Genomic DNA, 13,106 nt, shown 5'->3' on the forward strand with positions numbered 1-13,106 from the left:
ACTCCCTTGATTCCATCTATCCCCTATATTGCCGCTGGACAAAGCATAAGGTATGTCATGATTTAGCTTCCTGTATGGAATTTTACAGGGAGTCCAGGCAATGCAGTTTGCCATTTATGCCCTATTGATGTTTTCTTGCTTTTTCTGGTCTTTTTTTTTTTTTTTTACAGGGGAAATCCATCAGGGAGACAAAGAATTGCACATGGCATTCCACAAATCTTCTGTCCTTGAAACAACTCATTGAGTTAATCAGTCAGCTTTCAAGTTTCAGCAGGCTTTGTTTGCTCAGGCAATAACTGATATTTCATAAAATTTCAGGGAGGTAGCAAAGAAGACCTGGCCTCTTTTCTTTTTTATGGAGAGATCCTTGAAAGGCTTCAGGTAGCTTGAAGACCAATGGAGGAGGATCTTCTGAATTTCACCTAAGCTCTTCATTCATTCAAATTGGAATTATGACCATTTAAACTTTTCCCTCAGTTCCTCTCAGGTCTGCATGCTCTTCCCAGTTCCGGAAATTTCTTTATTTCTAAAAATGGTATCTTTTGTGTTCATGTTTCATTTGGGAGAAATAAATCAGTTTCTAAATTCATGTAGTTCTGCATGCTTAAAACGGGTAGATATGAGTTTATATTATTTTAGTATGGATTTGACCTATTTCCAGATTATTATTTTTTTGAGGGTCCATTAGGTTACATCATCTTCCAGAGCAAGCCAGGAAATTTGCAAACCAAGAAACCACATAAATGAGCCTTCGTATCAGCAGAGAAAACAACAGATCCTGGCTATAGCACTTCCAAATGTGTCAAAGAGTACTTTCTGTAGAAGATTACCACTAGCAGCCCTTAGGAATGCTTGCAGTATCAGAAGACAATAGGATTTAGGTGAGGCTCCTTGCCAAGGAAAGACACCCACTAGGAGCTGATGAGCTGATCTTTTAGTCTATAAAGATTGTAGATGTCTCTGGAGATTCTCAGTCATCCAGTCATGGTTGTCCCAAAGGGGCTTTTTTCAAACTGCAACTGGACTTCCTTGATTTTTTTTCTTAAAGACATTTCACTTCTCATCCAACAAACGTCTTCAATTCTAACCGGTGGGAAAGGAAAACATTTATACTCTTGGTAGTCAGCCAGTGGTCAACACCCTATGGTTGTTGAAGCCACCTGGGGGTTAATGTTAACATAATATTAACAACTTAACATAAATGGTGCCTCCTGTTTACAGTGTGGTTTCTATGAAGATTCCACAATTGTTTCCACTCTGATTCAGGTGACTATAAAAACACAAGATTAACTCCCCACGGCTGAACATTTTTCTTGAAACATCTTACCCAGATGATGTGACCTAGTTTGGTTTAATGAAACATCTGCAAGAAAACAAGCAAGCTCAGAGAACACCAAGGACCCCTCTTGAAACATCTTCAAGATCAATAAAAAAAAGTTGCCATTTGAAAAAAGCATCTTTGGGACAAAGATTGTACTTTGTCAAAAATTTCATTTTAGCCAAACCGTAATGATTATCCTAATCTACATATGTTATTAAAGGAGAAGTATCATTTAAGCTATGTACTGTACTTACTCTTCCAACTTGAAGCATCAGTTTGATGAAAACATTTTTAAAATAAATTTTATTAATTTTCTATTAATTACATTCCTTAGTGCTTAATAAACATTGTATTGTCTGAGCATTTACCGGTAATTTGCTTAACAATACAAATGCCATTCATACTCTCCACCTTTTTTTTCCAACCATTGGTAAAATAAATTCCAAGTTTGATAATATTCTGGGTCTTCTTTCTGTTTGATTTTCGGTGTAAGTCTGTCCATTTCTGCAGTCTAATATCTTCTTAATTATCTCTTCATCTTGAGGCATTTCTTCATCTTTCTAATATTGTGCAAAGATAATCCTCGCTGCTGTTAAAACATGTAATATTAAATACGTACTTCTCTTATCAAATTTTTCTGAAATCATCCCTAACAAAAAAAGTTCAGGTTTAAAATCTACATGTTTCTCTATTATCTTGTCTAGCCATCTATGTATTTTTGCCCAAAATTTTTGTTTTAGCACAAGTCCATTATAATAAAATGTGCCCATCTTTTGATTACATTTCCAACATTTGCTAGACATATTTTTAAACATTTTAGCTAACCTAGCAGGTGGTAAATGGTCCAGAATGCGGCTGTGTGGGTGGTTATGGGCGCACCTCGTTACGCCCATGTAACACCTCTCCTGCGCGAGCTGCACTGGCTCCCAGTGGTCTTCTGAGTGCAATTCAAGGTGTTGGTTACCACCTTTAAAGTGCTCCATGGCATAGGACCAGGGTATCTACGGGACCGCCTTCTGCCACCAACAGCCTCCCACCGACCAGTTCGCTCCCACAGAGAGGGACTCCTCAGGGTACCGTCGGCCAAGTTATGTCGGCTGGCGACACCCAGGAGGAGAACCTTTTCTGTCGGAGCTCCTGCCCTTTCGAATTGCCCCCGGACATTCGTAACATCTCTGACCTCCAGGTCTTCTGCTGTGCCCTCAAGACCCTACTGTTCCAACAGGCGGGGCTGTCTAACTGAATGATTTTAAATTGGGTTTTAATTTTGGGTTTTAAAATTCGGCCAAAACTATTTAATGATTTTAATTAATTTTAACCATGATATCTGTATATTTATGTTTTAATTCTGGCTGTACACTGCCCCGAGTCCTTTGGGAGAAGGGCGGTATATAAATATTATTATTATTGTTATTATTATTATTATTGTTATTATAATTATTATTATTATTGTTGTTGTTGTTGTTGTTGTTGTTATATTATTGTTATTGTTATTGTTATTGTTATTTGCCATCTATAAAACATTTTAATATAAATTTTCTTTATAAGAAGTTGCTATTGTTAATCTATAGTTCCCTTCCCATAAATTTTGCCATTTCTCTAATTCTATATTATATCCAAAGTTTTTTTCCCATTGTACCATTGTGTCTTTTATTTGTTCATCCTCCATTTTTAAACTTAGCAAAAAGCTATATAACTTCTTAATTAATTTTTCATCAGAGTTCAACAATGTCTTGTCAAATGCTGTTTGTCCTTTATAAAAACCATATGTGTGTGCGTGTGTGTGTGTGTGTGTGTGTTTTCGTAGATTTTCATGAGTAGAGGTATGCAAGTTTTGGTGTATTCGGGTCTTTTCCCGTGTAAGATTGAGAGTATCTTGGCGACGTTTCACAAGGTCCCACTCGTCATCTTCAGGCTGGTGCTTTTGGTTTCGTGCCTGCGCGAGGAAAGCATGATCGGAGCTGCCGTGTCTCTATAAATACTGGTGGGGAGGTGTGGGGTGCTGGCTTTGTTGCTGTGAGTGGGTTGGTTGCCTGTGTTGTTACATCTTGATTAGTTGATGGAGCTGATGTTTGCAGATTAGTCAGCTGTTTCATAACATCCTGTGTGGGTGAGGTCCTTGATGTGTGCCCATTAGTCTTTTGTGTTTTAATGACCTGGGTAATGGGCTGTGTGTTAACATCCTGAGTTCTAGTGTTGTGATATCCTAAGTTTTTTTGATGTAATGTCCTGAGCAGATGGCTGTGATGCCACATCCCGGGCTTTGGTTTGGCTCCGAGTTTGAGGTCTTGCCATGTGTTCATGGTGTGTGTCAGTTTGCTTTGTGTGGGGATCGGAGGGGGGTGCAGCAGTTGATGATGCCGCCGTGGTCTGGCTTCTGGATGGTGGTTGTATTTCGTCTGGGATGGGTTTGGGTTTGAGGTGAGGATGATTGGTGGTGGTGTCATGTGTTATCTTGGGTCCGGTGTTAATCTTCGTGGCTGGGACTCTTCTGTTGACTAGGGCTAGTTTCCAGATGTCTGGTAGGCAGGAGGTATCGTCGCATTTATTCATGTTATGGGGGTGTTTCTCTATTTTGATGGCTTCCATGATTATTCTCGTGTTGAAGTGTTCAGTTTTGGAGATTAATTTGGTTCCTTCAAAGTCAATTTCGTGTCCTGTTGTACAAAAGACTAATGGGCACACATCAAGGACCTCACCCACACAGGATGTCACGAAACAGCCGACTAACCTGCAAACATCAACTCCATCAACTAATCAAAATGTAATAACACAGGCAACCAAGCTGCTCACAGCAACAAAGCTAGCACCCCACACCTCCCCACCAGTATTTATAGAGGCAGCAGCTCCTATCATGCTTTGCTCGCACAGGCACGAAGCCGAAGGCACCAGCCTGAAGATGACGAGTGGGACCTCGTTGAAACATCGCCAAGATATTCTCAATCTTACACCAAAGACCTGAATACACCAAAACTTGCATATATATATAATATATATATTGCTGATAAAGAAATAAAGGGAGACCCAGCAAAATATAAAAATCTACATTTATCGATGTTAGGAAGGATTGCCAGGATAAAAATGAATAACCTACCAAAACTGCTTTTCCTGTTTCACTGTACCTATAAAAATTGAAAATAAATTCAAAAGAATGGATAACTCTCAGACACAAGAGACTGTCATATTTAGAAGCATATGATTTACAGTTAGGATGGGACGCCTCCTTATGGTATGAGAAAAATAAAATTCATAGATATTTTCAAAATCACTATATAAGAAATTCACTAATATCGATATGGGAAAAGATAAAGCCTAAAGTATACTTGAAAATTACAGAATGGCTCTCAACGATGAAAGCCTTTACATACCCAAATCTGGTGAAGCTTTAAAAAATTGTGACATATAAAGACATTTTAGACACTGAAGGGAAATTAAAATTGAAGCAAGAGCTTGAAGAACAGGACATTATATTATCATGATGGAAACAGTTTCAATCTTTTTTCTTCTAGAAAAATGATTTGGATTAGAAAAAGTATTGATTTATAAAATCATTTGGTTTGAATATAGTTTCAGTTTGGATCAATATTTAAGTTTCCTCCTATTATAAAATTATCTGTATTATTTATTATTTTTACTATTCATAAATTTTATTTATGTAATAATTTCTATTAAAAGTTTTAAATATAAAATACAAATGAAAATAAAGACAATGGGGAAAAGAGGTAAAGGGAAAAGGGGAAGGGAAAAAAATGAGGGAAATGGAAAGAAAAAAAAGGCAGTGATTTCCAACTTTTTTCAGCGTAGTAAATTATGTAGTAGAAGTATAATCTCAACTTTTTACTTGTATAAGAATAGTAAACATTAACCCCATATAGTAAAAACAACTTCCTTAACTGGAATGAAGTAATTTCTCGAGCTTTTGATGGAACGTCAGTTAAAGGGATAAAACCTTCCCAAAGCAAATTATCGAGTCTTCTTTGAATTGATGGACATTTTTGCGTTGCTTGACAGAAAAATGGACTGGCTAGAGGATATACCTTTTATTCAGAATGACATAAATCATTTTCAAGAATAGATATGATACGGATTTCTGAAAGTTTAGCAAACAGTGTCAAAAGTGGACATTTTACCTAAAATCTTTTCCGATCATAATCCAATTTTGATACTTAAAAAAGAGATTTTACATTATAGCTGGAGTTTGAATGAAACTATTTTACAGAAAAAGAAGGTTCTAAAGGACTGTAAAGAGAAACTAAAATATTTTAATAATTTGGATAAAGGTATGGACTTAAAGACTGTTTGGGAAGTGAGTAAAGTTGTGATGAAAGGCTATTTCCTTCAATATAAGCATTCGGAAAAGGAATCTCAATAACATATGCAAAGGATATTCAATGAACTTAAAAAGGAAGAAACTGAGTTACAAAAGGCACCAACAGACTCTAAAATTTTACATCAAATTAAGTTACTATGCCAGCAACTATCTATATTGACTGCCCAGGAAATAGAAATAAAACTGAATAGCGCAAAAGAAAGACACACTGAGTTCACAAATAAATGAGAATGATGGCTGCATATAAATGGAGAAAAAAGAACAGATAATGATTGGAAAAATCAGGAGAGTGACACAAGACCAGGGGTGAAATGTAAAATTTGTTACTACCGGTTCTGTGGGCGTGGCTTGGTGGTGGTGGGGGTAATGTGACTGGGTGGGTGTGGGCAACGTTTTTTTTAAAAAAAACTTTTCAAAGCATTTTTTCTAATGCTTTGAAAAGCCTCTGACGATCAGGCAACTCAGCTGGGATTATCAGAGAGGCTTTTTAAAAAATACCTCTCTGCCAGGAAAAGCTTGTGGGAGAGTGCGGAGAGTTGGGACAAACTCTGGTAAATTTGATTGGAGTGGATTCATACAAACTATCTTTTAGTGATACTTCTTGCGAAGAATAGGATACAAAACTGATACAAAGTGTGAGGGACTTTGACTATCTGACTACCAGAGACTGAACTGTTTGGATTGAACAATTTAATTATTGACTAATAGCTAATGAACCAGATGATAAGGACTTAAATAGAGGATATAACATTACACCTTTGGGACCGGACATGGATTCGAATAATAGGAACACAGAGGACTATAGATTAAATTGGATGGTGGAATAAATCAAGTGAACAGGGTGATCTAGACCTTTGGAACCGTATTTGGTTGAAAGAAAGATAAGTTTACATAACACCAAGAAAGATAAAAACTATAGTTAATGGACAATATATGTACGCTTGGTTCTATTTAAGTTTATTCTACTATATATCATAGGATACTAGAACCGGAAAATAACCTTTAATAACTTATCAGTTTTTCTCTTAAGTAGTTTGTCTAATTTGTCTATTCGAAGTTAATTAAACAATTATAGCATATTATCTTTAATTATATTTAATCAATTCATTCATATACAGTAAATTAATTTAACTAATTAGATAGAACTATAGTAAATAAACTGATATTGATTCTACTTTAGAACTATTATAATAAAATACATTTTATTCTGTAAGTAATTGAAGAATAAGGTAATTAATGAATTGTTAGAAGCCTACATTTTCCCCGTTGCTTCCCCTTTCTCTTGCTTCCCCTCCCCCCACTTTCCTTTTTGCTGTTTTCCCAATATCGTATTATTAATCAGAAATATTCTGAAAAAAACTTGTAAAAATAATCCTGCATCTAGGTTATAAACATTATACGTGAGAATTTTATGAAATTGTGGGCAAAAATAATAAGCATAATAGATATGGCAACCTCAAACATACCAACTACTATTAAATCAACCAAGAAAATACCCCCAACCCAAACACTATTGGTGGCTTCCCCGGTCCAGCAGAAGACAGGGGAAACAACAGATAAAGAAAAGACCAACATAGGTATTCAAAACATCCAAGCTGCCCTTGCAATGATCCAGGAGGGAATGAAAAGGATGGAAGATAAGATGACCCTCAATCATGATGAAACCAAAAGGAACCATGAACAAATGCGATTGGATGTAGGGGAAATTAAAGATGAGATTAGAAATATAGATGAGAAAATAGAGAAAATTCAACAAAATATAACCGAAAACGAACAGAGAATCCATAAAGTTGAGGAAAAGGCGGAAGCCACAGCTACCAGGTTGGAACAGATGGAGAATCAACAAGTGATAAGGAGTCGAGATACAGAAGATGCATTGACATTTCTTGAAATGGAAAAGGCATCTTTCTACTTAAGATTCCAAAATATAGATGAACAAAGAGATGAAGACTTGGGTGAAATCATGGTTGGAATCTTGGCAGAGGCAACACATAAAGATAAAGATGAAATAAGAGGTGGTATTGATGAAATTTACAGGGTCTTCACCAACTACGCAAGAAGAAACAAACTCCCTAAAGAAGTACACATCAGATTTACGAAAAAAACAATGAAAGAAGAAATATACCGAAAGATGAGAGAGGAGACAGTTATGTACAAAGGGAGGGAAGTTCTAACGCTAAAACAAGTACCGAGAAGGGCCAGGGATAGGAGAAGAGAGTATAACTTCTTAACCCGACAGTTAAATAAACTCAAGATAAAATTTGGATGGCTTATACCAGAAGGAGTACTCATTTCTTGGGAAGGAAGAAAATTTCGAATTGACACCATAGAAAAAGCCCAGGACTTCGCAGATCAACACTTAGGATATGAAGGAGAACAGGAGAGCAGAGGAGGCAGAGAAGATTCAAACCCCAGTGACCAAGAAGAGCAACCAATAAATAAGGAGGACAAGGAACGGAAGAAGGGAAAGTTGGGGAAGGAGGAAATGACAGGGATTACACAAAGAGTCACAAGAAACACAACAAAACTTAAAATAACAGACAAATAAACAACAGCAGGAATGGAAGAAGAACTAAAACTCATTTCTATAAATATAAATGGTCTAAACTCACCAAGCAAAAGACATCAGACATTCACTAAACTGCAAAAATTAGGAGCAGATATAATCACGTTACAAGAGGTACACATAAAAAAACAACAGAAAAAATTACTCGGAAATAAAAAATTAGGAGTAATGTACACATCCTTAGGCGACTGTAAAAAAAGGGGAGTGGTAATATATGTTAGAGACCATATAAGAACAAAGCCAATATATGTGGACAAAGAGGGTCGAGTTTTAATAATAGAAGTAAAACTGGAAACAAAAATAATACTGTTAGTAGCCATTTACGCTCCAAATGGAAACCAAATAGATTTCTATAGAAAATTACACGATAAATTAAAAGAGCTGGATTATGAAAATATCTGCATCATCGGAGATTTTAATGCAATTGTCAACACACGAGAAGACTACTATAGTAACAGGAAGAATAAAATCAAAAGGAAGACACTGCCACAAACATTCAAGGATTTGGTACAAGAAATGAGTCTACATGACACCTGGCGAGAATTAAATACTAAAACCAAACAGTACACATACTTTTCAGGCCCACACCAATCGTGGTCAAGACTGGATATGGCTTGGATGACACCCCAACTAAGTAAAGAAACACACGATGTAGAAATTATGCCTAATATATGGGCCGACCACAACCCCATTAAAATAATTTGGAAAGGCTCCCAGAAACAAAAAAGATGGAAAATGGACACAAGTATTATAAAGGAAAAAGAGTATCTACAAATGATAGAAAAGGAGATCAAGATATTTTTCCAAATTAACACAAAGGACCAAACGTCGTTACAAAATTTATGGGACACGACGAAAGCATATATTAGGGGCCTAACCATTGCATACGTGGCAAAAAGGAAAAAAGAGAAACAAAAAATCAGGAATGACTTCTTGGAAGAAATTATGATAGAGGAAACTAAATTACAACAGAACCCTAATGACAAGATAGCACAGCAAAAACTTAATTTGGCTAAACACAAACTGAATTTGACTACAAAAGTTGATTTGGCACAAAAAATAAAAATGGCAAAACAGACCAACTTTGAACATGCAAACAAAACTGGACGCTGGTTAGCTAATAAATTAAAAAAACAAACAGACAAAAGAATTATACACCAACTCCAGGACGAATCAGGAACTTTACTCCACACACACCTAGATAAGAAAAACAGTCAAAACATTCTTTCAAAACCTCTATCGACAGGAAGATGTCCCGGAAGACCAAATTCGAAAATACCTTAGTAAAGTAAATATTACACAATTCGAAGAAGAACATAGAGAGATCCTGAACTGCCCCATAACAATGATTGAACTGACCGAAGCTCGCAAAAAACAAAAGAATAATAAAACCCCAGGACCAGATGGAATTCCTACTGAATTTTATAAACATTCCCAACAAGAAATAGATGAAATATTGCTACAAGTTTTCAATGCAGCATTATTGACAGCTGAAATTCCAAAATCATGGACAGAAACCATTATTATGTTAATACACAAAGAAGACTTAGATCCGACCCAAGTTAGAAATTACAGACCCATTTCATTACTCAATGTGGACTACAAACTATTTATGTCAATATTAGCGCAGAGACTTAAAACAATAATTCATAAATACATACATACAGACCAAAACGGCTTTATACCCAGGAGGCAGATCAAAAATAATTTGAGAACGATTATAGATATCCTGGAATATTACGATAAGAAGATAGACAAGGAAATAGCTTTAATATCTCTCGACGCCCAGAAGGCCTTTGACAACCTAAATTGGTCCTTTCTTACAATACAACTGGAATTGATGAATTGCGGAGAGAAATTCCTTAAATTGATAAGAAAAATCTACTCCTGTCAAACAGCCAAAATTGCAATAAATGGTGACATGACACAAACTTTTGACATTCAGAAAGGAGTATGACAAGGTTGTCACCTCTATTATTTATAATCGCACTGGAAGTTTTATTAACGGAAATCAGGAAGGAGGAAGACATAGAAGGCCTTAAGATCTGGGGAGAGGAGTATAAACTACTTGCCTTTGCAGACGATGTGATTTTCATATTGGAAAACCCAATACGATCTGGAACCAGGTTGATGACAATGATAGAGGAATACGGGGAAGTTGCGGGCCTCAAAATAAATAAGCAGAAGACGAAAGTATTGACGAAAAATATGACCCAAACACAGAAGTTGAAATTAGAAGAAGAATTAGGACTTCAAATAGTAAAGAAAATAAAATACCTAGGTATTTGGTTGACAGCGAAAGCAACTACAATTAAAGAAGATAATTATACCAAATTGTTAAAACAAATTAAAAAAGACTTGGAAATTTGGAGTAGATTACAACTCTCATTGATGGGCAGAATTGCCTCAATAAAAATGAACATATTACCCAGATTATTATACTTATATCAAGTGATACCGATACACCCCGGAAGAGATTTCTTTAAGAATCTCAACAAAACAACAATTAATTACATATGGCAGGGAAAGAAGGCCAGAATTAAAATCAAAGCTCTACAGGATTCACGAGACAAAGGAGGCCTAGCAATACCGGATTGGGAACTCTACTACAAGGCATCAGGACTGACCTGGATTAAAGAATGGATGAAACTGGACAACAAAAGAACCCTATATTTAGAAGGCTTTGACTTAATAAGAGGATGGCACGCTTTCCTATGGGACGGATCGGACAAAAGACACACGTACTTCCAACATCATACAATTCGAGCTTCACTATTCAAGATCTGGCAGGATATTAAGAGAACTCACTATACTAAAATACCAAAATGGTGGTCCCCGATGGAAGCATTGATATACCCGAATACTCTCGAAATAGGAAAGATGATGCGGTACCAAGACTTATTGAATCATGAAGGCGAACTCATCTCAAGACAGCAACTTCTAAACTCTGGCATAAATATCGATTGGTGGCCCTATACTTAAATACACTCAAGACACATAGCAGACAAAAAGCAATATGGAATTTCGAAAAATTTGAACGAATTGGACAAGATTTTACAAGGCCCAGAACAAAAGATGATAACCAAAATATATAACTATCTTCTTAGATATAAATTACTGGAAGAAACAGTAAAAGAAAATATGATAAGGTGGGCCAGAGACCTAGGGCACAACATTCAACTGGCAAACTGGGAGAAATTGTGGAAACAGAACATCAAAATGACAAGAGCCATACCCTACAAAGAAAACCTCATAAAAATGTTTTACAGATGGCACTTAACACCAGCCAGATTAGCCAAAATATACCCGAACGCCTCCCCACACTGTTGGAAGTGTAAAACAAAAAAGGGGACATACTACCATGCCTGGTGGAAATGTATAAAGGCCCAACAATATTGGAAGGACATAAAGGAAACTATTGAAGAAATAATAAATCAACAAGTAGAAAACACTCCAGAATTCTTTTTATTTGGAATGATAACAACACAACACAACAAAGAGACAAAATACCTCATCATACACATTCTGACAGCAGCACGGCTACTGTTCGCGCAGAATTGGAAATCAGACCAACTCCCAACCAAAGACAAATTAATCTCAAAGATAACAGAGTGTGCCGAAATGGATAGATTGACACTGGAACTCCAGGATAAGGAAGAAAGTGAATTCTATCTTGTATGGCACCAGTGGTATCAATGGCTGGAAAAGAAAATCAGTACAAATATAGATGAAAGAAAATAGGGTAGAAAATCTAAAATTGGAAATGAACAAAGAGGAGATGCAAGATTATTTCTAATTTAAAACACCTAAATTGACAATGTATCACTTATATATTAACATACAAAACAACATATATTCTGATGATGACCAAAACATATATGTAAAATATGGTGTGGGTAGGTTGGTGGTGGGAATCTGTTTGTCTTTGTAATGTCTTTGTATTTTTTTTGTATTGTCTTTATATCTTTGTTTAAACTCCAATAAAAAAACTATAAAAAAAAAATACCTCTCTGCCGATCAGGCAACTCAGCTGGGATCATCAGAGACTTTTCAAAGCATTTTTTTTTATTACCTCTTCGGTCAAGAGGTTGCAGAAAAAAATGCTTTGAAAAGCCTCTGACGATCCCAGCTGAGCCCTGCAATCATCAGAGGCTTTTTTTTTACTTTTAAAAGCATTTTTTCGTTGGAAGAGGGTGTAGAAAAAATGCTTTAAAAGTAAAAAAAAAACCCTCTGATGATCGTGCGGCTTAGCTGGGCATGGTGGGGGGGGCAGGGATTTTTGCTACTGGTTTTCTGAACCACCCACCGCCATCGCTACCAGATCGAGTGATCCGGTCCAAACCGGGAGCATTTCACCCCTGCACAAGACTAACTGATAATGACTCCATTACAAAGTCCTTTGATAATTTCTACTATTCATAAGTAGGTAGGGACGAGGTGGCTCAGTGGCTAAGATGTTGAGCTTGTCGATCGAAAGGTCAGCAGTTCAGCAGTTCGAATCCCTAGTGCTGCGTAACGGGGTGAGCTCCCGTTACTTGTCCCAACTTCTGCCAACCTAGCAGTTTGAAAGCACGTTAAAAAATGCAAGTAGAAAAATAGGGACCACCTTTGGTGGGAGGTAACAGCATTCCGTGTGCCTTTGGTGTTGAGTCATGCTGGCCACATGACCATGGAGATGTCTTTGGACAGCGCTGGTTCTTCGGCTTTGAAACGGAGATGAGTACTGCCCCCTAGAATCGGGAATGACTAGCACATATGTGCGAGGGGAACCTTTACTTTACCTTTACTATTCATAAACATTTGTAAATAACTAATCTGATACTGATTAGGAGCATATATAGCTGCTAGAGATTTGCTTTTATGTTTTATGATCAAATTTCTATTCTATA

Source organism: Pituophis catenifer, unplaced genomic scaffold, assembly GCF_029215685.1.
Source record: "Pituophis catenifer annectens isolate HBS135680 unplaced genomic scaffold, rPitCat1.0.hap2 SCAF_1, whole genome shotgun sequence".
NCBI classification, from domain to species: domain Eukaryota; kingdom Metazoa; phylum Chordata; class Lepidosauria; order Squamata; family Colubridae; genus Pituophis; species Pituophis catenifer.